The sequence below is a fragment of the Podarcis bocagei genome (genome assembly GCF_964188305.1).
Source record: "Podarcis bocagei genome assembly, chromosome: W".
Taxonomy (NCBI): domain Eukaryota; kingdom Metazoa; phylum Chordata; class Lepidosauria; order Squamata; family Lacertidae; genus Podarcis; species Podarcis bocagei.
Genome location: NC_138131.1, coordinates 77,176,654 through 77,202,914, shown reverse-complemented (window position 1 = coordinate 77,202,914; position 26,261 = coordinate 77,176,654). Strand labels below are relative to the sequence as shown.

The window sequence follows — 26,261 nt, the reverse complement described above, 5'->3', positions numbered from 1 at the left end:
TATTTATGGAGCTTTGTAAAAAAAAAAGGTAATACTTATAAAATTATAAAACTATTTCTTATATGAGCAAAAAGAGCATTTTAGCCTTCTTCCCAATAATCTTCTGTAACAGAAAGCGAATTAAGTGGTGGGGTGAGAAACACTTCACTAGTAATGCACACTGGAAGGAGGAAGGATAGAGAAAGGATTTTGCCAAGAACCAAGGCAGACCCCCTGTCTCACCAAGGAGGGCTATCTAGTCCCCCTCCCCAATTACCTGACCCTGGCATAGCCCAAACGTGTTCAAAGTTCATCAGAATCTCTCCCTCTGAAACAAGCTATTTACACCTGCTTCCTGACACTGTGTCACAATGGAATTATTTGGAGGTGGGTCTACCCAAAGGGGCAAGTCACCTCTGTGGCCTGTGAGTCCACCCTCACTCTTTGAGTAAACAAACTGGAGGTGTGCCATGAGAATACTCAGAGTGACGAATCCCAAGACTGAACTGTGGGGCTCTGGGTTTGTCGGTGGTGACCAGCTCCGCATTGTAGTCAGGGGGTCCTGGTGTATAGTTCTTGCTGGAGGAAGCAAACCTTTGGGAGATGCTGTAGGATGGCTGGTGGCACAGGTAAACATCTGGTTCAGGTATGGTATTCATTGCCGGGCCAGGCCCTCTCACCAGGTCTTTAGCATAGCCCCACACAGAGGCACTGGATGCCATTGAGAGGCAGGGAGCTGCAGGTTTGACAGGCAGCTTTGGACCCAGTGTCTGTGGAAGGGTGTATTGGTTGGGTGCTGGGTTTGGGCTGCTCACCCAGTAGTGCGTTCGAAGGCCCATAGTGTACGCTGGTGCATTCGACTCTTCAAGTGGGTGTATCTTCTCCACGTAGTACTCATTTGGGGCAGGCGTACAAGATATAACGGCAAGCCAAGAGCAGATAGGAGGTGACACCCCTCACTTGGTGCTCCCCACTGTCGAGCATGTGGATAAACCTGTGGATACTGTTGGGAATCAAGCCTTTATCAGGAGAAACTGGCAACTCTCCAGGCACCTGGCTTGATCTCCTGATGACCTCCCTGTCTGCATTGCTAGGTCGCGATAGGCGATCCTTCTCAGCGTGAGAAGAACACACCCCTCTTTCCTGCCCCCCCCCCCGGCAGGGGAAAGAGATAGACAGAAACTTATTTACATGCCTTTATTTCTGTCTTTGCAGCGTTACAGAAAAACACGACTGCTCTCTTCAAACTCCAACAGCCGAGAGACAAACTCCACCTGTACTTCCTGTACAGCTCATATTACACTCTCAGCTAATTCCGGCGCCCTCTGCACTGTGAATTGACTGTCCCTCTGTTTCCCATGGAACAGTCCCAACATTCCCATTATGTTTTGCTTTCAAGCTACCAGCTCGCGGCCGCATTGCTTCTATATCGTAACATACTCCCCCATATGAATCAATGTGCGCTGCGAGCAAAGCGTGATCCAGAGAAGAAAACAAACAGTTGTTATACATATAACACTCCCCTGTTGTTTCAGTTCCACCCTTGGAACTACCCGCCACTGGTTTCCCCAGTGTACCTCTCTGGTAGTCTGACTTCCAAGGAATGAGTGCATCTGCATTACCTTGGCTAGGGAATGTAGTGTTACACTTAGCAACTCCCTGTTGTGTCTTTGTCTCTGACTTAGACACAGCTTCAACCTGTCTTGACTTGTCAACAATAGTAACACATGCAACAGCTAAGTTAGCAAACTCTTTTGAATACCTCTTGGGTGGTACACCCTTTGTAACTCTCTCAGACCTACATATGAGGTGCTGATCCTCTTTGCTCACTGGTTCAGTCTCAGGACTCTTTGGAGAACCAGTTCCAATAGTAAACAGTGGTTCATCCTTCATTTGTGAAGGCCTAGCCATTGTGTGAGATTTCCTCTCAATGACTGTGTCAACTGAGCTCTTTGAGCTATCACTGTCACTCTGAGTACCACTGTAATCAGTAAAATCATCATCAACATCTGAATTGTCCTCAGTGGGAAATGTGTGAACAATTACTCTCTCCTGTTCAGGAGCACTCTCTAGAAATTTTCTGAGAATCACCTGACCAGATTCAGACAAAATTACTCTGTAGAGACCCTTTTCATAACCCACAAAAATGCCTCTAGCATTCTTTACTCCACCTGGAGCTTCTGTCTTCACATGAGACCCAAAAACCTTAAAATGGGCAACAAAAGGTTTTCTACGGAACAGCTTCTCAAAAGGAGAACTTCCCAAATCTTTTGAAACCTTTCTCAATCAAGACTAACAATAACACAATATCGACTCCGCCCAATACTCATGTGGCAAATGTGAACTCAGCAATTGTGCCTTCATGCCATTTTACAATTCTTTGTTCACTTGCACACAGACACTTCTGTTCCATGCTTCTGCAGAAACAGCAGTCTTGTGCCTTATCCCTTTCTTATCCAGGAAATCCTGAAAATCCTGTAAAAGAAAAACTGGCTTTTCATCTGTGAAAAGACAATCAATGTTAGCATTATGAACATTCTTAACCTTGTCACAAAATTCTTTAAACCTTTCTAAGGCTTCTTGTGGTTTCTGCAATATATATACCCACACATAATGAGAGAAATAATCCACACACACAAGATAATATCTTGCATTGCCTCTAGATGGTGCTAGAGGACCAATCACATCAGCATACACTCGCTGAAAAGCTTTGATTACTTGCGTCGTCTTCTGGACGTTTTTCTACACACCTGCGAAAGAAATCATGTTAGATTCAGATGCATTACAATTTATGCAATCATTTTGAATAAAAGTCAACAAATACAGCCCATCTTTCTCTCTGGCAGAAAGATACAGCTCTCCATCTTTGAAGATTTTGCAGCTTTCTCTATCATAGGACAAAGTCAGTCCTTTCTTTGTGATCTGCGAAACACTCAGCAGATTGAACTTTACATCAGGAACCAAATACACATTGTTTATAGTCAAGTTCAGACTTTCAAGATGCACAGTTCCAAACCCGGTCGCTTTCAGCTCCTGGCCATTGGCCTGTTTCACAGTGAAGCTTTGCTTCTTAAATGTTGAAAACAGATCTCTGTGCGATGTCATGTGCTGTGTGCATCCCGTGTCAAGAACAAAAGCGTTCTCCGTTGAAAATGCGGCTTTTGTTGACAGCAATGCTTTTGCAGGTTTCTTTCCTTTTTTAAAAAAAAATTATTAGAGTTTCCAATTTTTACAAACAAAAAGAAAAAAGAACAAAAAAACCCAAAAACACATAAATTTCACAGCTTATTTTCTCATAACATCTTTCCCCGACCTCCTCATACCTCCCCTTCTTGTATATCCAATTCAGATTATTCATACAGCAAATCCTTATCTCAAAGCATTACAGCTTAAAAAGAAAAAGAAGAAAAAAACACTTTATTTTCTTAGATTATTATAACTTTGAATAAAAGAAAACCATTTTATCAAATTCCTTTTACCATTACAGCTGAAAACCGCTTAATTTCAATCCAACATCATTCAACATTCCTTAATTTTGCAATAGTTTTGTAAATAGTCCTTAAATTTTTCCCAATCTTCCTCTGCCGACTCTTCTCCCTGGTCACGGATTCTGCCAGCCATTTCTGCCAGTCCCATACAGTCAATCAGCTTCATCTGCCATTCTCCCAAAGTGGGCAAATCTTGCGTCTTCTAATACTTTGCAATAAGTATTCTTGCTGCTGTCGTTGCATACATAAAAAAAGTTCTGTCCTTCTTTGGCACCAATTGGCCAGGAGAAAGGCCTCTGGTTTTTTCAGGAAGGTATACTTAAATACCTTTTTCAGTTCATTATATATCATCTCCCAGAAAGCCTTAATCTCTGGGCACGTCCACCAAAGGTGAAAGAATGTACCTTCCATTTCTTTACATTTCCAACATTTGTTATCGGGCAAATGATAGATAGATTTTTGCGAGCTTGACTGGGGTCATGTACCACCTGTAAATCATTTTCATAATATTTTCTCTTAAGACATTACATGCCGTAAATTTCATTCTGGTGGTCCACAACTGTTCCCAGTCAGCAAAATTAATATTATGTCCAACATCTTGTGCCCATTTAATCATGACAGATTTAACCGTTTCATCCTGAGTATTCCATTTCAACAGCAAGTTATACATTTTTGACAAAAATCTTGGTTTTGGGTTCTAACAGTTCTGTTTCCAGTTTAGTATTTTCCACCTGGAAGCCAACTTTTTTATCCAAATTGTAGGCCTCCATTATCTGATAATAATGGAGCCAATCTCTCACTTTACTTTTTAATTTCTCGAAACTCTGTAATTTCAGTTTATCTCCTTCTTGTTCCGAAATTTCCCAATATTTCGGCCATTTGGCCTCCATATTGAGCTTTTTCTGGGCCTTTGCTTCCATCGGTGACAACCACCTTGGGGTTTTATTTTCAAGTAAATCTTTATATCTTATCCAGACATTAAACAATGCTCTTCTGACAATATGATTTTTAAATGCTTTATGTGCTTTAACCTTGTCATACCACAAGTATGCATGCCACCCAAAAACGTTATTAAAACCTTCTAAATCCAAAATGTCTGTGTTCTCAAGAAGCAGCCATTCTTTCAGCCAGCAAAATGCCGCTGATTCATAGTAGAGTTTAAAGTCTGGCAGGGCAAATCCACCTCTATCCTTTGCATCAGTTAATATTTTAAATTTTATTCTGGGCTTCTTGCCCTGCCAGACAAATCTAGAAATGTCTCTCTGCCACTTCTTGAAACAGTCCATTTTGTCCAAAATTTGCAATGATTGAAACAAAAATAACATTCTTGGCAATACATTCATCTTTATAACAGCAATTCGACCTAACAAGGAAAGCTTCAAGTTTGACCAAATTTCTAAATCTTTTTTAACTTCCGTCCAGCATTTTTCATAGTTATCTTTAAACAAATTTCCATTTTTAGCTGTCATATTAATCCCCAAGTATTTCACTTTCTTAACCACAGTCAAACCTGTTTCATTCTGGAACTTCTCTCTTTCCAATGATGTTAAGTTTTTCTCCAAAACCTTAGTTTTTAATTTGTTCAATTTAAATCCTGCCACCTGACCAAACTCTTGAATTAATTCTAATACTCTTTTGGTACTAGACTCTGGCTCCTGTAACGTCAAAACTAGGTTACCTGCAAATGCTCTCAATTTATATTGTTTAGCTCCGACCTGTATACCTTTAACCTGCCGGTCTCTTCTGATCATATTGAGCAGAACCTCCAGGACCGATATAAAAAGCAATGGGGAAATTGGGCACCCCTGTCGTGTTCCTTTTTCTATCTTAAATTGTTCCGTAACCACATTATTTACAATTAATTTAGCCTTTTGTTCAGAATATATTGCACCTATACCATTTTCAAAACCTTGGCCTACCCCCATACCCTGCAAGTTCTTTTTCATAAAACTCCAAGATATATTATCAAAGGCTTTCTCTGCATCCACGAATATCAAAACTGCTTTAGTGTTTATATTCACTTCTAACTTTTCCAAAATGTCAATTACGTTCCTCAGATTATCAGATAAATGTCTTCCCGGCAGAAAACCCGCTTGGTCCTTATGAATCTCTTCAATCAGTACTTTTTTCAGCCTCTTAGCCAAAATATCAGCAAAAATTTTGTAATCCACATTTAATAAGGATATGGGACGGTAGTTCTTAAGTTGAGTCTTTTCAGTCTCTGTTTTCGGTATAAGTGGTTCCTCTTCATCCTGGAGAAGAGTGACTAGTGGGGTGCCACAGGGTTCTGTCTTTGGCCCGGTCTTATTCAACATCTTTATCAACGACTTGGATGATGGACTCAAGGGCATCCTGATCAAATTTGCAGATGACACCAAACTGGGAGGGGTGGCTAACACCCCAGAGGACAGGATCACACTTCAAAACGACCTTGACAGATTAGAGAACTGGGCCAAAACAAACAAGATGAACTTTAACAGGGAGAAATGTAAAGTATTGCACTTGGGCAAAAAAAAATGAGAGGCACAAATACAAGATGGGGGACACCTGGCTTGAGAGCAGTACATGTGAAAAGGATCTAGGAGTCTTGGTTGACCACAAACTTGACATGAGCCAACAGTGTGACGCGACAGCTAAAAAAGCCAATGCAATTCTGGGCTGCATCAATAGGAGTATAGCATCTAGATCAAGGGAAGTAATAGCGCCACTGTATTCTGCTCTGGTCAGACCTCACCTGGAGTACTGTGTCCAGTTCTGGGCACCACAGTTCAAGAAGGACACTGACAAACTGGAACGTGTCCAGAGGAGGGCAACCAAAATGGTCAAAGGCCTGGAAACGATGCCTTATGAGGAACGGCTAAGGGAGCTGGGCATGTTTAGCCTGGAGAAGAGGAGGTTAAGGGGTGATATGATAGCCATGTTCAAATATATAAAAGGATGTCACATAGAGGAGGGAGAAAGGTTGTTTTCTGCTGCTCCAGAGAAGCGGACACGGAGCAATGGATCCAAACTACAAGAAAGAAGATTCCACCTAAACATTAGGAAGAACTTCCTGACAGTAAGAGCTGTTCGACAGTGGAATTTGCTGCCAAGGAGTGTGGTGGAGTCTCCTTCTTTGGAGGTCTTTAAGCAGAGGCTTGACAACCATATGTCAGGAGTGCTCTGATGGTGTTTCCTGCTTGGCAGGGGGTTGGACTCAATGGCCCTTGTGGTCTCTTTCAACTCTATGATTCTATGATTCTATGAAATTTTGGTAGCAATTTCTCCTTTGCATATATCACCAAGCCTCTCTTTTTAACTTTGTCATACGAAATAAATTCTTGTCCCAATCTCTTATTAATAAGCATTTTCCTGTGTAGCCTCATTACATGTGTTTCTTTTAAACAAATCAAGTCCAATTGTTCTTTCCTTAATACATGAAAAACAGATTTCCTCTTCCGAGGGGAATTCAGTCCATTACAATTCCAGGTTAAAAGTTGCAGAGCCATGGTAAGTTACTTAGCTTTCCCTCCAACTGCACCGAGTTGTTGTTGTCTTTCCCTGGGCCCGGGAATCCAAATGACAAGTTTGCTATGTCTAGAATTCCTTTTCCTGATGCAGTCAGCTCCTCTCCTGATTCCACTTCCTTCTGTAAGTCCTCCTCGTGATCTTTCAGAAACTTGTCTTTATCATTCACTGTCCTTATTCTTATTTTCCTTCCTTTGTATTTAAAAGATAAACCTTGGGGAAATTCCCACCTGAAGAGTATTTTATTTCTTCTAAGTAGGCCGACAAGATCTTTATAATAAGCCCTTATATCCAAAATGTGTTTAGGTATATCCTTGAAGGACTCAACAAATGAGTCTTCAATTTCCAAGGTTCTTTGGTAGTGCAGATTCAAGATTTTATCTCTTTCTTCTTTTGTTCTTAAGGTGATCAAACAATCTCTTGCTCTGTTCTTTCCTTGTCTTTTGCTGAGTCTAAATGCACTCACTATCTTGAATTCATCTTTCCCCAGGTCTTGTTGCCAAAAGTCTGTGAATTCCTTTGTAAGGAAGTCTATCAAGTTGTCTTTCTCACTTTCAGGTACTGCTCTAATTCTTAGGTTTCTCTCCTTTCTTTGTAATTCAATCATAGAGAGTGTCAGGTCGTGATCCTCTAATTTCTTATATACCGGTGGTATCTTCTCTTGAACAGCAGTTGCAATATCCTTAGCTTCCTCTGCAATCTGTCGAGTCGAGGCCGATTCCTCTAATAGTTTTTCAATGGACTGTGTATTGAAGTTCACCTTGTTCCCCAGTTCATTAATACTTGGAGTGTTCAAATCTATTTTTGCTGAGGCCCCAGCTACTTGTTTATTTGTCTCTGCAACCTGTTTGGCTAATTTTTCCAAAGATGCATCAATTTTGCCAAGTGCCTGAGCCAATAGCTCTTCAGATGACATAGCTTTTGATTTTACTTGCGAAGCAGCAGCTCCTACTGTGCCTGCCGCTCCGGATGTTGAGGCCCTTCTCTGAAAAGTAATATCAGTCTTGTATTGTCTGCCGGATCTGGTAGTTTTATCCTGTATGCCACTCACCAGCTCTATCTTCCCTTTCCCATCTGCCATAACAAGCCCAAGGTCAGTCACACGCTTGGTGAGTTTGTTTTGCAAAGTAATTTTCCAGAGCTTGGTAACTTGATGACAAAATAGTTGTTACAACGTAGTCTCCTCTAGGGGGACACCCTTCCAACTTCACTATGCAACTGTTAAAAACAAGTATAGTTCTTAAAAGTTCCAATATCCCTCAAAAGCCAGAGTTTCAATGCTTTTAGAAAAGTTTCAGTGTCTCTAAAAAGTTACTTTATAGTCAAAGGCAGATCTATAAACACTGTATCTTTCTCAAAGTGTCAATATTCTTTACCCTTAACATGCAGACAATTCTTCCCACTGGTCGACCTTCCCTGTCATAGGCAGTCCGTTCCCAGATTTCCGAGACAGCAGAAATATATTTACACCCTCTTTTCTTGCAGGTAAAATAATGCTCGGTTCTCCCCCCTCCACTCCTGCAAACCGGAGGGGAGTCGTCTTTTTTGGTGCTGGATTTGACCTTTAAAAGTCGTCTTTCAGGGTTACAGCTTTACAGTCTCTTTACTTTAATCTATTTACAAGTCGGAAGAGGCAGCCTTCCTGTTTGTGCCTTTCCCGTTTCGGTGCCAAATTAACTAAATTTTTCTTCCAATTACTTGCTTACTCCTACTCACGGGTAGTTGCTTTAGCTTCCAATTGTCCAGAAAGAAATCAGTGCTCTCCGCGCCACACACCCCCTTTCCGTTCCGGAGCCTTTAAAAAGGGGGGCGCAAACGGAGCCCGCCGAGTCTCCAAGTTCTCAGGCTTCCCCGCCTGAGATTTCTTCGGGTCCCGCTTCGCCGCAGCGGTCAGACCCTGTCCCCGTGGAGCCGATTCCCTCCGGAGCTCAGAGGGAATCCGCCATTTGTCGCTGGTGCTGACCGGAAGTCTTTTGCAGGTTTCACCTGGGACTTGGTACGACTTTTGCCTGACGCTTCAGGCTTTGCAGAGTTCCCCTTAGCTCCTTTGTGTTGACATGGCTTCTTACAATTCCGCTGAAGATGCCTAGTCTGTCCACAATTGAAACAATGGACAACATTCAAAGCAACAGCCTGTTCTTCACTAGCAATAGCAGTGGGGGTGTCAGAACTCCGAGCTTCTCTCCCCCTGTCTTTGACATCTATTGCAGCAAGGCGATCTTTCTCATTGAGAATCACGGCGCAGATTCTCTCCGTCGTGAGTTCTGCGGCAAGTAGAGAACCAAGCTGACTTGCAACCGTTTTATAATAATAATAATAATAATAATAATAATAATAATAATAATAATAATAATAATAATTTTTATTTATATCCCGCCCTCCCCAGCCGAAGCCGGGCTCAGGGCGGCTAACAACAATCAAATAATCAAACAGTAAAATAGTTACACAATCTAAAAATATTTCATTATAAAAATTAATTAAATCAAATTGAAGGCAACCAATTAAGCAAAATTATGTGCAGGTTGCCAGAGGAGGGAGTCAGGCTGCGCCCTGACCAAAGGCCTGGTGGAACAACTCTGTCTTGCAGGCCCTGCGGAAAGATGTCAGGTCCCGCAGGGCCCTAGTCTCTTGTGACAGAGCATTCCACCAGATTGGGGCCACAGCCGAGAAGGCCCTGGCTCTAGTTGAGGCCAGCCTAACCTCTCTGAGGCCTGGGACCTTGAGGATGTTATTATTGGCAGACTGTAGGTTTCTCTGTGGGGCATACCAGGAGAGGCGGTCCCGTAGGTACGAGGGTCCTAGGCCGTATAGGGCTTTAAAGGTTAAAACCAGCACTCTATAAACACTGTATCTTTCTCCTGTACTCCACCGGGAGCCAGTGCAGCTGGTATAGTACCGGGTGAATGTGATCTCGCAGCGAAGACCCCATAAGGAGTCTCGCCACGGCATTCTGCACCCGCTGGAGTTTCTGGGTCAGTCTCAAGGGCAGCCCCACGTAGAGCGAGTTACAATAATCCAGTCTGGAGGTGACCGTCGCATGGATCACAGTGGCTAGGTCAGGGCGAGAGAGATAAGGGGCCAACTGCTTAGCTTGGCGGAGATGAAAAAATGCCGCCTTTGTTATAGCTGTAATCTGCGCCTCCATGGAGAGGGAGGTATCGAAGATTACACCCAAACTCTTAACGGACGGTGCTGGCACTAATTGCACCCCCGCAAGAGATGGGAGTTGCCCCCTCAATCCCATATCGTCCCGCCCCAGCCAGAGGATCTCTGTCTTCGAAGGATTTAACTTCAACCGGCTCCCACGTAACCATCCAGCCACAGCTTCCAGACATCTGGTCAGTGTGTCTGGGGCCGAGTCAGGATGGCCATCCATCAACAGATAGAGTTGGGTGTCATCAGCATACTGATGGCAACCCAGCCCAAAACTCCGGACAAGCTGGGCGAGGGGGCGCATAAAGATGTTAAAAAGCATCGGGGAGAGAATCGCACCCTGAGGCACTCCACACACCAAGGAGTGGCGCGATGACAATTCCCCCCCAAGCGCCACCCTCTGTCCCCGATCAGAGAGAAACGAGCGCAGCCATTGAAGGACTGTGCCCTGGATCCCCACGTCGGCAAGGCGGTGGTCCAGGAGTTCGTGATCGACCATGTCAAAGGCTGCTGACAGATCTAGAAGAATCAGCAGCCCCGACCCGCCTCGATCCAGCTGCCTGCGGAGATCATCTGTTAGGGCGACCAGAGCCGTCTTGGTCCCATGACCAGCGCGGAAGCCGGACTGGAATGGATCCAAAGCAGATGTTTCATCCAGAAACCTACCAAGCTGTTCAGCAACCGCTCTCTCAATCACCTTACCCAGGAATGGAAGATTCGAGACCGGGCGGTAATTGGATAGATTTGAGGGATCTAATGATGTTTTCTTTAAGAGCGGACGCACCACCGCCTCCTTCAGTTCCCCTGGGAATATCCCGGTGCCAAGGGACAAATTGATGATATCCCCCAGGGGGGCCCGCACCTCGTCTGGACACGCTCTAATCAGCCATGACGGGCACGGGTCAAGAGGACAGGTGGTGGGCTTTCCAGCTTGGAGGAATCTGTCCACATCGGCTGGAGATATCCGGTCAAAGTGGTCCAATACTGGACCCGAGGACAGTCGAGGGGCCTCCAGTTCCTTTATTGTATCCAAATTGGCAGGGAGGTCATGGCGGAGCAACAGGACCTTCTCCGCAAAAAAGCTCGCAAATGCCTCACAGCTGTGTGTCAGATTGTTATTTAAATTTGGCTGTCCTTCAAGGGATGTTAAAGACCGAATTATACTAAATAATTGCGCCGGGCGAGAGCTAGCGGATGCAATGCAAGCCGAGAAGTAAGACTTCTTAGCGGCCTTCACTGCCATCTCATAGGTTTTCATAAAAACCCTATAAGATGTTCTTGAGGCTCCGTCACGGGCACCCCGCCATACTCGCTCTAGCCGTCTGAGGTCCCGCTTCATTTTCCGAAGCTCCTCGGTAAACCAGGGAGCCCGGTTTCTGCGGGGTCGTAGAGGGCGCTTAGGTGCAATCTCATCGATGGCTGCCAGGAGCTGGGTATTCCAGCCCTCAACAAGCTCAGTCAATGAGTCGCCAGGGGGAGAAAGGTCCCGCAAGGCTTGACGGAATCTATCAGGGTCCATCAGCCTCTGCGGGCGAGCCCAAATCGGCTCGCCACCTAAGCAGGGTGGGGGTGGAACATCAATCCTGGCTTTCAGAGCATAGTGATCAGACCATGGCACCTTCATCGAAGGAGACATGATCACATCTATACCGGCGCCAAAGATCAAATCCAGCGTGTGGCCTGCTTGATGTGTGGGGCCCGAAACAAACTGGGAGAGCCCTAGTGTCGCCATGGAAGACACCAGGTCCAGAGCCTGTGAGGAGGGAGTGGCATCAGCGTGGAAGTTGAAGTCTCCCAATACCAATAGGTTAGGGAACTCCAAGGCCCAGCCGGCCACCGCCTCCAACAGGCCTGACAGGGTGGCTGCTGGTACGCTAGGTGGTTGGTACACCAGCCAGACAGCCAAGCTCTCCTCGGAGCCCCACACTAGGCCAACACATTCAATGCCGGGGATCAATGGCGATGGTAGAGCCCTGAAAGAACAATCTTCCCGGATTAATACTGCCACCCCTCCCCCCCGGCCCACAGTCCGTGACTGGTGGAGGACGGAGAAACCCGGGGGCGGCATCTCTCGTAAGGTAACAGTTACCCCTTCACGCACCCAGGTCTCCATCACACAAGCCAGGTCAACCCCCTGCGAGGTAAAGAAATCTCGCAGGGTAGCGCTTTTGTTGCCTATAGACCTGGCATTGCACAACACCAGTGAAGGAGGTGAGTAATCCTTGCTCACCCTACCCTCGTCCCTCGGGATGGGGCGCAGATTGGAAGGGGTACGAGCATATCCGTATCTCAATCCCCTTCGCCTATAACATCTGCCCCCACCTCCATACCTCCCTCGCCCCTCCACGGTAGCAATCCCAAGCCTCATACTAACCTCCATTTACAAATTAGAAAACAAAACAACCAAAACAATTATGCCCAAACAAAACCAATCCCCACCCCACTTGATGTCCAACCCCAAAAACAAAACAAGACGGAACAAACAAAAATACATAGATAAAAACCACCATTCACGGTGGTACAACAAAGTAAACAATAAAAACACCTTAAAATATATATAAACATCTTCAACATTTGCTGCAGCAGCACCAGTGTCCTTAAAGCTATTACGGGGGTGAGCCTGGGCCCTGCCCCCTAGGCCGGATGGAGTGAGCCTGAGGAGGGAGAGGCCTTCTCCGACACTCCGATGCAGCAGCAGCGATGTCCCAGACCCCAATGAGGCCTCTTAAAGCTGTGGCGAAGGTGAGCCTGGGCCCCGCCCCCTAGGCCGGATGGAGTGAGCCTGAGGAGGGAGAGGCCTTCTCCAGCACTCACGATGCAGCAGCAGCGATGTCCCAGGCCTCAATGAGGCCTCTTAAGGCTGTGGCGAAGGTGAGCCTGGGCCCCGCCCCCTAGGCCGGATGGAGTGAGCCTGAGGAGGGAGAGGCCTTCTCCGACACTCCGATGCAGCAGCAGCGATGTCCCAGACCCCAATGAGGCCTCTTAAAGCTGTGGCGAAGGTGAGCCTGGGCCCCGCCCCCTAGGCCGGATGGAGTGAGCCTGAGGAGGGAGAGGCCTTCTCCGACACTCCGATGCAGCAGCAGCGATGTCCCAGACCCCAATGAGGCCTCTTAAAGCTGTGGCGAAGGTGAGCCTGGGCCCCGCCCCCTAGGCCGGATGGAGTGAGCCTGAGGAGGGAGAGGCCTTCTCCGACACTCACGATGCAGCAGCATAAGTCCCATTAAGGCTGTTAATAATCATGAAGCAGAATATCTCTTCCTGTAGAGGGAAATTGCATTCCGCCATCTGCTGGCGTAAGAATTTCATCTCTGTCAGATGCGCTTGTACATCTCCATCTGGCACTAGCCTTAGATTGGTCAGCTTTTCAAAATGCAGCAACGCTGAAGAACCAGCATCTCTTTGATGTATTCTACGCAGCTGTCAGAGCCGCTTCCAGGTCCCAGCTCACAGAGGACCACGCTAGCCGGCAGTATTGTACAAACTTCTTTATTGAGCTACAGTTTCCATTTTCAAGCCGCAGCGCGCAGCTCTACGTCTTAGAAGCTAGACCGGCGAAGCTCCGTCTGAGTCTCCGCCTCCTGTACACCAACTTAATACTCTAGCCTTACTCCACCTCTTCCGTCTTTCCTTTCTCCTCTGGGTCCCTCTACCCCCCGTGGTCTCTTCCTTCCTGGACTCTTCTGACGCTGACCCCCCCGACTCTTCTCCCTCCTTGCGGCGGGCTTTAGGACCTGGCTCCCTATCCGGGCTGCTTACTGTGCCGCCTTCCTGTGCATTTGAACTTGGCGCGCGCGCGCAGCCTTCAACCTTCCTCTTGACCGTTTCCTCGCTCCCCGATGGAGGTGTGGCCAATCCTAACTCCTGCCCTCCCGCTTGCGGCGAGCCGCCAGATCCCGATACCTGGGACCCCTCCCCCCTACTGCGCTCTGGTGGGGAAGCTGGTCCCGATTTCCAACTTCTGCTCCCTGAGTCCCCTCTGGTCCCTTCTACCTGGGGTGTCCCCCTAGGCGCCCCCCTTGCTCTGACCACTGGCGCCCCTTTCTGTGAATCTTCCGACTCACTGGAAAGACTCGGAGATCTCGGGCCGCTGTCATCGCTCATATTACCTCCGGATTCCTCCCCCTCGCTCTCTGTTTCCTCCCTTTCCTGTGCCTCTGCTCCTGAACCCCTGACAGCAGCGTTTGCCAAATCTCACGCGCGCATTGCAAATTCTGAATATGCACGAGTTGATCATCTGAGATACACAGAATTATGGCCGTCCTGGCTCTCACATTCTGTGAATTCCAACCTGGCGTTGGTGCAGCAGGGATGGGGTTTTCAATCACCCCAAAAATCCTCTGATTCTGAAGCAGGGCTTTCATCTTTACAGACCATGAGGAATAATTGTCATTAGTCAGTGGAGGTGGGTAAGGTAAGCCTCCTCCCTTCTTGGCATCCATTTTGAATCCAAGCCTCAGCTCTCACTCTCGAGCCTGTAAAATTCCAAGAGTCTATTGGCTGTTTACTGCCTCACTTGGCAGTTAAACACAGGCTGTTTTGAAAGTCCTTTCAAGAGCAGTGAGATATTAGACAAAACAAACGCTGTTTACCAGCCTCTCACAGTCCCAGCCCCTCTTCCGTTGTTGGCCGGTAACTTTCCACTTTACTGACGTTTCGTTGCTTAGCAACTGGACATTCCAGGCTTATCAAGACTCAGGTATGCGAAATATGTGGCTCTCTTTCAGTGCTGGTTTCATCCAAAAGCAGACACTCAGTGAACCGAAGAATGTCTCAATTCGCGTTCACTCTCACAGCCATAAAATTAGCATACCTTAGGGGTTCCGTTGCTCAGCAAAAACACCTCCTCCGGTGCTTCCATCCGCACGCTACCATATCTTCCTTATCTCCTTGCAGAGGATGAAGTACGCTCCATCAACCTCTCTTGTTGCTTTCATGGATCAAAACCATCCTCTGCTACCAGATGTTGGGAATCAAGCCTTTATTAGGAGAAACTGGCAACTCTCTAGGCACCCGGCTTGATCTCCTGATGACCTCCCTGTCTGCATTCCCCAGCAGGATACAGGCTAGGTCGTGATAGGCGATCCTTCTCAGCGTGAGAAGAACACCCCCCCTCTTTCCTGCCCCCCCCCAGGCAGGGGAAAGAGATAGACAGAAACGTATTTACATGCCTTTATTTCTGTCTTTGCAGCGTTACAGAAAAACACGACTGCTCTCTTCAAACTCCAACAGCCGAGAGACAAACTCCACCTGTACTTCCTGTACAGCTCATATTACGCTCTCAGCTAATTCCGGTGCTCTCTGCACTGTTAATTGACTGTCCCTCTGTTTCCCACGGAACAGTCCCAACATTCCCATTATGTTTTGCTTTCAAGCAAGGATATGGCAGCAGGGGGATCTGACACTCTTCTAGATCAAATGCTACAACAATTTGCAATTTTGAATAAGAAGGTTGATGACCAAACAGCAAAAATCGACTTAGCCACATCCTCAATTACTAAACTATCTGAACAAGTGGCTAAGCATTCACAAGAAATTGGGAATTTAAAAGACGCAACATCTGACCGGAAATTGGCCGAGGCTGCAAACGAAAAAGCAAGTCAAGCAATTCAGAAAGTGGATGAATTGAAAGGAGAGGTAAGGCCGCTACATAAACACATCACCGACCAGCAGGCCTACCTGTCTATGGTGGAACTGAGAAACAGGGAAAATAATTTAAGATTACGCTCTATCCCAGAGATTGAGAAAGAGGATTTGACCGGCTTTTTGACAGCAGAATTCTCTAAATTCTGGGGTATAGAGGAAGATACAGACTTTAAAATAACAACTGCATTCAGATTGGGAAGAGTTGTCAAGAAAGACAGGCCTAGAGATTGCTTGATCATCTTAAGGACCAAGCAGGAGAGAGACAAACTACTTGACCTACATTTTAATAAAGCACTTGAGATCCAGGACAGAAGAGCACAAATCTACAAGGATATTCCTAAACAACTACTAGATCTCAGATCTAACTATACTGATCTAGCTGGACTTCTGAGAAGCAACGGAATACCTTACAGGTGGGAGTTTCCACAAGGCCTATCATTCAACTACACAGGAAAGAAGATTAAAATCAGGACGAAAGAGGACAGCCAGAAGTTTCTACACGACCACGGAGAAGACCTGCAGAAAGGAGTAGCTGCTCCTTGGCCACCACCTGACTCTGGAAAAGAGCCAGCACCCTCGGATTTGGACAAGAAAGAAGACGCCCCATAAAGAGCAACAACAGATTGTTACAGGATGTCTCTGCAGCTGTATAGTTGGAACATTAATGGTGCAAATTCCCCGGAAAAACGCAAAAGGATTTTTCATATTTTGAAGAAGGAACATTTGGATATAATCTGTCTGCAAGAAACTCATGTGACTAGGCTTCACAGGAAAGTGTTAATAAACAAAAGATTAGGCCAAGAATTTATCTCATCAGACAGAGTTAAAAAGAGAGGAGTGGTGATCTATGCAAAAGAGAATTTATCACCAAAATTTCTGTTTAAAGATGAACAAGGAAGAATCCTGGCAATTGAAATACAAATCCAAGGAGAAAAAGTTTTGATCTTAGGAATCTACGCACCAAATGAGGGGAAATCAGAATTCTACAAGAAGCTTCATGAGACATTACTGGACTATCTGGACTATTCTAACATCATCATGATGGACAAGTCACAGAACCAGAATCTGACTAAAGATGGAAGACTACCAAAAACTTTTTTCGAACTAACTGACAATATGGATTTGATTGACCTATGGAGGACGAGAAACCCCCTAGGTAAAGAAGGAACTTTCTTCTCTGAGGCTCACCTGTCATGGACAAGAATTGACCAAATTTGGACAACTAGAGGGCTGGCACCTAAGACCACAAGAGTAGAAATCTGCCCAAAGACCTGCTCCGACCACAACACTCTGAAAATGGAAATGAGATTTACCACTGCCGACTCCTTCAGATGGAAAATGAATGACAACCTGCTAAGAGACCAAGAGATTGTAAAGAAGGCCCAAAAAGCTTTAAAGGACTACTTTGAAATTAACCTCAACACCTCGATGGAAAAAAGAATAATCTGGGACGCAAGTAAAGCTGTTATGAGAGGGTTTCTGATACAACAAAACACGATCAAGAAAAAATTCTGGAATGGGAAAAAGGACAAGATATTAGAGAAGATAAGAGATGGAGAGAAAAAATTAAGATTGAATCCAAAATCAAAAGAGACTCTAAGAGAAATTAAATTCCATCAGTCACAATATACGAAATTGATTAACCAAGAAGTGGAATGGAAAATCAAACAAATGAAACAAAGATCTTTCGAATCTGCGAATAAATGTGGGAAACTGCTAGCTTGGCAGTTGAAAAAGAGACAAAAACTAAATTATGTCACCAATTTAGAAGTTGAAGGAAAAAGTATTCAGAAACCGGGAGAAATTAGAAAGTGCTTCCAGAAATATTTTAAAAAACTGTACACCCAAGGGCCCGAGGAACTGACTGAGATAGAACAATTCTTGAAAGACAATGGCCTACCAGAACTATCTCAAGAGAAGAGATCAATCTTGAATTGTAAAATAACACAACAGGAAATTGAGGTTGCCATCCAGAATATGCAGCTAGGCAAATCTCCAGGCCCTGATGGACTTACCTCCAAGTACTACAGGATGTTAAAGGACTACTTGATACAACCATTACTGGAGGTTTGTAACCAGATTATGGGGGGAGGGAGGGCACCAGAAACGTGGAAAGAAGCATTCATCACATTGATACCCAAAGTGGAAACTGAAAAGACTCAACTTAAGAACTACCGTCCCATCTCACTCCTAAACGTGGATTACAAAATATTTGCAGATATTCTGGCAAACAGATTTTAAAAAGTATTAAATGAAGTAATTCATAAGGACCAAGCAGGTTTTCTCCCAGGTAGACATTTGTTTGATAACACTAGGAATATTATCGATATTCTGGAACTTTTACAAACAAATATTAACACTAAAGCAGTGTTAATTTTTATTGATGCGGAGAAGGCCTTTGACAATATTTCTTGGAAATTTATGAAGAAAAACTTGGAAGGGATGGGAGTGGGAAGGGGGTTTGAGAACGGAATAGAAGCAATCTATTCTGAACAAAAAGCTAAGTTGATAGTGAACAATGTGGTGACAGAAGAACTTCAGATTGAAAAAGGAACACGTCAGGGGTGCCCCCTTTCCCCTTTATTGTTTATTTCAGTCCTGGAGGTCTTGCTGAATATGATAAGGAAGGATCGGCAGGTACAAGGAATACGGGTCGGAGTGAAACAATATAAACTGAAAGCATTTGCAGATGACTTGGTTTTAACATTACAGGAGCCAGAATCTAGTACAAAAAGAGTTTTGGAATTGATCCAGAAATTTGGTCGGGTGGCGGGCTTTAAGTTGAACAAACAAAAAACTAAGGTGTTAGGGAAAAACTTGACAACCATTGAAACAGAGGGGTTTCAGAAGGAAACAGAACTAAATATTGTTAAAAAAGTGAAATACCTGGGGGTCAATCTCTCTTCCAAGAACTTGAATTTATTCAAAGATAATTATGAGAAATGTTGGTCAGAAGTTAAAAAAGATCTAGAAATTTGGTCAAGATTGAAATTATCCTTGTTAGGCCGAATTGCAGCTATAAAAATGAACGTTTTGCCAAAAATGTTGTTTTTGTTTCAAGCCTTGCAGATTGTGGACAGAGTGGAATGTTTTGGAAAGTGGCAGAGGGATATTTCTAAATTTGTTTGGCAGGGCAAAAAGCCCCGAATAAAGTTTAAAATATTAACTGATGCAAAGGAGAGAGGGGGGTTTGCCCTGCCAGACTTAAGGTTATATTATGAAGCTGCGGCCTTCTGCTGGTTGAAAGATTGGATTTTGTTAGAAAACACTGATGTCCTAGATCTGGAAGGCTTTAATAATTCGCTAGGTTGGCATGCGTATTTGTGGTATGACAAGGCAAAAACATATGGAATGTTTAAAAACCATATTGTCAGAAAAGCAATATTTATGGTCTGGAAAAAATACAAAGACTTGTTAGAAAGCAAAACTCCGAGGTGGGTATCACCAATAGAGGCCAAGGCTCGGAAAAAACCTAATATGGAGGCCGGTTGGCCGAAATATTGGGAAATAATAGAAAACATTGGAGACAACTGGAGGTTGCAGAGCTTTGAAAAATTAAAGGGTAAAGTGCAAGACTGGCTTCATTATGCCCAAATTAATGAGGTTTTTAAGCTAGATAAAAAAACAGGATTCCAGGTGGAAAAATCGAAACTTGAGACAGAATTGTTAGAACCAAAGACCAAGCTATTATCGAGAATGTATAACTTGCTACTTAAATGGAACACTCAGGATGAGACAGTTAAATCAGCCATGATAAAATGGGCTCAGGACATTGGTTACAACATCATGTCTGAGGACTGGGAAAGGTTATGGACCACCGGTATGAAGTTTACGGCATGTAATGCCTTGAAAGAAAACATTATGAAAATGGTATACAGGTGGTACATGACCCCAGTCAAGCTTGCTAAGATTTACCATCTGTCCGATAATAAATGTTGGAAATGTAAGGAGGCTGAAGGGACGTTCTTTCATCTCTGGTGGACTTGCCCAAGAGTGAAGGCCTTCTGGGAAATGATTTACAACGAGTTAAAAAAGGTGTTTAAATACACCTTTCCTAAGAAACCAGAGGCATTCCTCCTGGGCATTGTCGGCCAGAAGGTGTTAAAGAAGGATAGAACTTTTTTCATGTATGCCACTACAGCAGCAAGGATCCTTATCGCCAAATATTGGAAGACTCAACATTTGCCCACACTGGAGGACTGGCAGACGCAATTGATGAACTACATGGAACTAGCTGAGATGACTGCCAGGATCCGAGATTTGGGAGAAGAAGCGATGGAAGAGGACTGGAAAAAATTTAAGGACTATTTGCAAAAGTATTATAAGTTATATGAACTGTGAGGTGCCGTATGATTTGGAAGGTCAGCCCCAGCAATGAGAGTGGATTATATAAGAAATTGGATAATATTCATGAAAGAATCAAAGTTTAAATGGGTAAAAACGACAATATGCTATATTTTTAGAGTAAATGGAAAATAAGGGATTTAAACTTAAAATTGCAATTGAAAGTACAAAGAAACACAAGAAACAAGGGTATAACTTGCTGATAATTTTTATTGTTAAGAATGCACCGGGCGGGAGATGCGGGGAAGTCCGTTGGAAATTTGAAATAAGTTGTTGAAATGGTTTGAATTTTCTGTTCTTTTTTCTTTCTATTTTCTATGTTCTTTCTTTTTTCTGTTGTAAAAAAAGTAATAAAAATTATTATAAAAAAAAAGGAACAGTCCCAACATTCCCATTATGTTTTGCTTTCAAGCTACCAGCTCGCGGCCGCATTGCTTCTATATTGTAACAGATACATCATATCCTACAGGAGCACAGGAGGAGGCAGGAATGATGGATGTAAAATCTGACAGGTGAGAAACATTGAGGCTTAAAGAGAAGGAGCAATCTGCCATGCAGGGTTTGTTTGTTTTTTAAGTTGCTGTTTTACTTGCTAATGTTAGGAGTAAAAAAAACCCACTTATTGATCTATTAGTAGATCCCAAGCTTCCATTGATGTTTCTCAAACGAAAGGGAAAAGCATTCCCCATGTATTTGCTACAATACTCTGCTCCTCCTTGTAGATGACAAGCCTTGCATATTCTCTCTCTCTTTCTCTCTCTAAATTTGAGAATTCTATTTGTTCTTAAGCTGAATCATTTGTAAACTGTTGTGATTTTGAGGATGTTGGAGGAAGAGGCACTATCCTCCTTGCTTTGACTGAAAATCCCCCCCACTTTTAAAAATCATGGCATTGTCCTCCAATCTCCTCTTCTAGCAGCCTTTCCAACTAAGTTCATCACCTGTGGAGTTAAGAGTGCACTGCTATTAATCTCTTCCATGACATCTTCCCTTGCAATTCACTGTCATTTACTGTTAATTCCATAGGTACCCTCCAGACTACTTCCTAGATTATGACTCTAAAGCAACATGACCCTCTTGTTTTCCCTTATGCTGTTTTTGGTGGCTCTCCTTTCTGTCCGTTCATCAGCCACATGCTCAACATCTTATGGTCCCTTGGCATCAGGAAGATGAGACTTCCAGCGTGATTGACCAGAATGCTGCAACATGATTGCTGGCAGGAGTGAGACCTTGTCAGCATATAACACCTGTGCTCAAAGATCTGCACTGGCTGCTGATTTGCTACCAGGCCAGGTTCAAGGTGTTACTATTGATATATATAGCACATGGAAGAACCCTTTGCCTAGAGGATTGCCCTCTGTAAAGTAGGACACTTAGACACCCTAATGGTAAAAAGTGTTTTTCAACCCAGTTGACTTGGTGGAACACCAATCAGGAAAACTATATTTCCCCCAGTTCCTTGAATGCCCCTTTATCCAGAGCAGCCCCACTCGGTCAAGGCCAATAGCTGGAAAGCAATAGGGATCACACACACACATGGAATGAATGGAGGGATGGATGGGCGTCACAGACACTTTTAAACTACACTTTGATATCACCCCAGACAATCTCCCACATCAAACAGCCCACTTAGGTAAGGTCTCTGTACATAGCTGGTTTTCCTGTCTGGTTCTTGACACCCCCTACTCAGAAATATTTTTTTTATCAAAGAGTGAATAAACTTTTACAGCCTATGGACAACACTCCCATGCAGTCAACCTTCCAGGGCCTGCAAACCAGTGGGGCTGGGACAAACAGTGAGTGTGGCTGATAAAAAAAGAGGGTGAGGCCACCTGTCTCTTTTTCATATGCTTCTCTCTGTAGTGCCAGATCTAGGGCAGTGCAGGCTGTTCCCCTGCTCAGGGTGCTGAGCCAAGGGGGCATAAAATAATAATAATAGTAATAATAATATTGGTAGTAGCAATAATAATAGTAGTAGTAATAATAATAATAATAATAATAATAATAATAATAATTAATACTTATATTCATGTGGGTACCTACTGAGAAACCCCATTAAAAAGCAACTGTACCAAAAGGAATTACTGTGGAAATAAAATATATTGGGGGAAGTGCCAAATTTTGTCCTCACTTAGAAAACCGTATTACCAAAGTCTACCCCTGCTCTCTGTCATTCATACACAAATCCACATGCATGCAGGTAAAAGGTAAATGTAAGGTAAAGGACCTTACATACATAGTCAAAGGCGTCTATGCGGTGTGGCGCTCATCTCACTTCAGGCTGAAGGAGCAGACAGCTTTCTGGGTCATGTGGCCAGCATTCTGGTGCACCGGGACACTGTGATAGAAGCCAGAGTGCATGGAAACGCCGTTTACCTTCCCCCTGGAGCAGTACCTATTTATCCACTTGCACAGGTATGCTTTCAAGCTGCGAGATTGGCAGAAGCTGGAACAGAGCAACAGGAGCTCACCCTGTCTCAGGGATTCGAACCACCAACCTTCTGCTCAGCAAGCCCAAGAGACTCAGTGGTTTAAGACCACAGCTCCACACATAATGCTCCCACACATCCATTTTCATGCATAACACACCTGCTCATTCACTCACACTCATTCTTTTTCATTCCCTCTCTTTCATGTTCAGGGATTGACCAACAAGCCTTCTTTGCACAAGGTGAGAAAGAAACATTTTCATCACAAAATTGCACAGATGCCACTCCAGCCCCATCTTGACCATCATAGTATCTCTCATCTTTCAACTTACATGCCCGCTTTCTGTCTTGCACCATGCGGAATGAAACTGGTCTCCATATCCCTAGACGGGAAATGCTTGGGTCCACATAGTAGCAGGGCCCAGGACTCTCCGTGATCGAGATCACTTGCAAAGGAAAGAAGAATTGTCTGCATGAGGCATGGTGTGGATTCTGAGCTATTTAGCTTGGTTGCAATGACTGACTTCCTATCCGATATCAATTAAAGGCACCCACTAGCTAGATAGCAGTGAATATGTTAAGCTCCGCCCCCCTGCACCTCCATTCCTGTTATCCTTCAACATGGCTTAAGTGTAGATCATCCTCTTCCCACTAAGGTCCACAGCTGTACAACTGAGAACCCTGATTTTTGTGCAACCATAATAATCAGCAGTATAAGACCCTCCAGCCCTTGCTGGACTACAACTCCTATCATTCTTGACCATGCTGACTGGGGCTGATGGGAGTTGTAGTCAAGAAACAACTACATTAGCCCCCTACATGCAGTGCCATTGATCCAGTTGGAATGGAAACTTTGGAAAGCCACCCAGCTCTTGATCATGGATCACCCAGGTCCCATCAACTGTGGCCCCGATAATTAGAGAGTCCCAAAAACACAGGTTGTCAATCTCTGTTCAAATGTTTTGCCAGCAAATTTAACAGTTGTTTAGCCAGCTTCACCCTGTGGGTCAGTTAATGCTGTTGGGAAAACCCAAATAACACAGAACCTAACTTGTCAGCATCTTACATCTTTCACTGGATTTCACACGCATTGTGTAGGCTGGCTCAGCATACTTGGTGAAGTCATGGTCCTTAATGCCAGTGAGAGGCTACCTACCATACTTCCCAGGTCCTGGCCCTGCAAGAGAACCACAAGGGGGGGAGGAATAAAATAATGGGAAGACAACCCGGAACCATTAGCATTTGCAGATTATGAGCTGCCACACTGGGTAAAAGGGCAAAATGGAATAATATATTGTGTTGAATAATATATTGAATAATATATTGGGTTTTGGAGCTACAGCTCTCTAGGTGTTGTTGTTGTTGTTTAGTAGTTTAGTCGTGTCCGACTCTTCGTGACCCCATGGACCAGAGCATGCTGGGCACTCCTGTCTTCCACTGCCTCCCGCAGTTTGATCAGACTCATGTTTGTAGCTTCGAGAACACTGTCCAACCATCTCATCCTCCGTCGTCCCCTTCTCCTTGTGCCCTCCATCTTTCCCAACATCAGGGTCTTTTCCAGGGAGTCTTCTCATGAGGTGGCCAAAGTATTGGAGCCTCAGCTTCACAATCTGTCCTTCCAGTGAGCACTCAGGGCTAATTTCCTTAAGAATGGATGTGTTTGATCTCCAGGTGTTGCTGCACTGCAACTCCCATCATCTCTGACCATTGAACCAGACTGGCTGGGGCTGATGGAAGTCCCACAACATACTTTTCTTCTCCCTCTGGTAAAATCTTGCTAGCCTTGGGCCAGGATATTTGCATTGCAATAGGAAGTGAGCATTACAAGGCACCTGAATTCTTCTGTGGCTCGGACTATAATTCAAGCCAGAGAAGATTTCCCATTTTACTCAACCACCTATGCTCTGCCTGTACTTTCCCAACCCCCTTCCTTCATCCCCTTTAAACAAGCGTTACCCTGGTAGGACAACAGCAGTGGTGACATACCAGCCACAGGAAAAGGAAAACAAAAGAAAAAAAAATATTATTAGCCTGACTCCCTCCTTTGGCAATCTTCACAGAACTCTAGCCCAATGGTTGCCATCAATTTGATTTGAATAAATTTTATAATGAAATGATTTTAGAATGTTGTATTATTTTATTGTTGTTAGCTGCCCTGAGCCCAGCTTTGGCTGGGGAGGGCGGGATATAAATAAAATTTATTATTTATTATTATTTATTAACAAGGAAATATGCACTGTCTCGCATGCTAGCAGTACTCTTGGAAGAAAGTTCTGATGGTGACTGAGAAATGTAGATCAGTTTCCTTCTTTGGTTTCCACAAGAACAAAAAAGGAACCCTGATGGATCAAGCCAGCCAGCCACCGAGTCCAGCATCCTGTTCTCACAGGGGCTAACCAGATGCCAGAGGGTCTTTCAACAATGCTGTTGAACACATCCAGACTGGCAAAGATATGGGTACCTCTGTATTCCTGATCTCCTTCTCTCTCTTGCCCCATCTATTCCCACAGCTCACCTTTATACTTGGCACTGATGGACGCATACTGCTTCTTGATGGCCGGCACTCTGGCTGGATGCTTAGAGATACCAGAAAGACAACTAACAGGCTGAGCTGCACCTTTGGCTCTGGAAGTCGGCATTGGAGTGTGCCCACTGCAGTGGGGAGTCGTATGTGTCACCAGTGCTCTGGGGAATGAAAGTAAATGAATGAATGCAAGTCCAACCTGCAATAAAATGTTGCACCATGGAGTGTTGCAGCTCAGGGTTCCAGCTACTCCGTTCTACCCCACCCCAAACAGTATTCAATTTCCACTAAGTATGCTAAGTTCACATTGGGCTATTTGGGGAGGGGGGAGTGTTCTCCTCTGAGGGATCTTATCCTATCCTATCCTATCCTATCCTATCCTATCCTATCCTATCCTATCCTATCCTATCTTCAAACCTTGCCGTTTTCTCCAGGCTTGCTGAGCCCTCCGTCTTGCACAGATGGTGCTGTTTTGGCCACATAAGGACCATAAGTGCTAAAAGAATGGAGATTGCTGCTTGTTTATGTGATTTAACGGCATGTACCTAGGCCAGGGTAGCCAACATCCCAAGAGCTTGTTGGACTCCAACTCCCATCAGCCCCAGTCACCATGGGATGATGGGAGTTTTAGTCCAACAACAGACAGAGAAGAGCCCCTTTGCAGCCCCTGCACTGTAAGGGCTAAGGGAATGAGGGTGAATCCAGAGGTCTGTGTGCCTTTGTTTATTTAAACCAGGAATGGGAGCAGAATGAAGGGAGCACCACCTCCAGAGCATGAGACCAGGCCTGATCCCTCACCCTGAGCACTTTGGAGGGGGTGGGGAATAAAACTTAAATACAGGGCACAAAAACAATGCCTTTTGTCATCTCCTTGTAGTGGCATGGTCTGTGGGGCAGCATTTGGAGAATACAAACAATTTCTTCTGTGTCTTTCTAATTCTCTGGAGTTTCTAAGAGAGGTGGCAACTGGCCTTTGCATTGCTATGCTCCCTAACCCTAATCATGCTAATACACAGTAAACAAAGGTCTTAGGATTTCAGTTACCAATCAAAGTAGCAATTGGTTGTGTCAGTCACCCATACCGCTGATGCTGCTTCTCTGGATGGAATGGAAATCTGGATGTAGATTTCAATAAGGAGTGGGGATGTTACTCAGCTTTCCAATTCCTCCTCTACCCCCTCCTTTTTGGAACAT

General features: G+C 44.6%; 1 pseudogene across 1 annotated transcript; it reads right to left on the bottom strand.

Annotated features, from left to right (window-relative positions):
- Positions 1–416: 416 nt before the first annotated feature.
- On the bottom strand, positions 417–26,261 carry LOC308578147 (protein CIMAP1C-like; annotated as a pseudogene). Its single transcript has 5 exons — positions 26,150–26,261; positions 25,059–25,228; positions 23,610–23,720; positions 22,886–22,989; positions 417–893 (listed from the first exon to the last, which is right to left on the bottom strand). The product of its transcript is annotated as a protein CIMAP1C-like (transcript).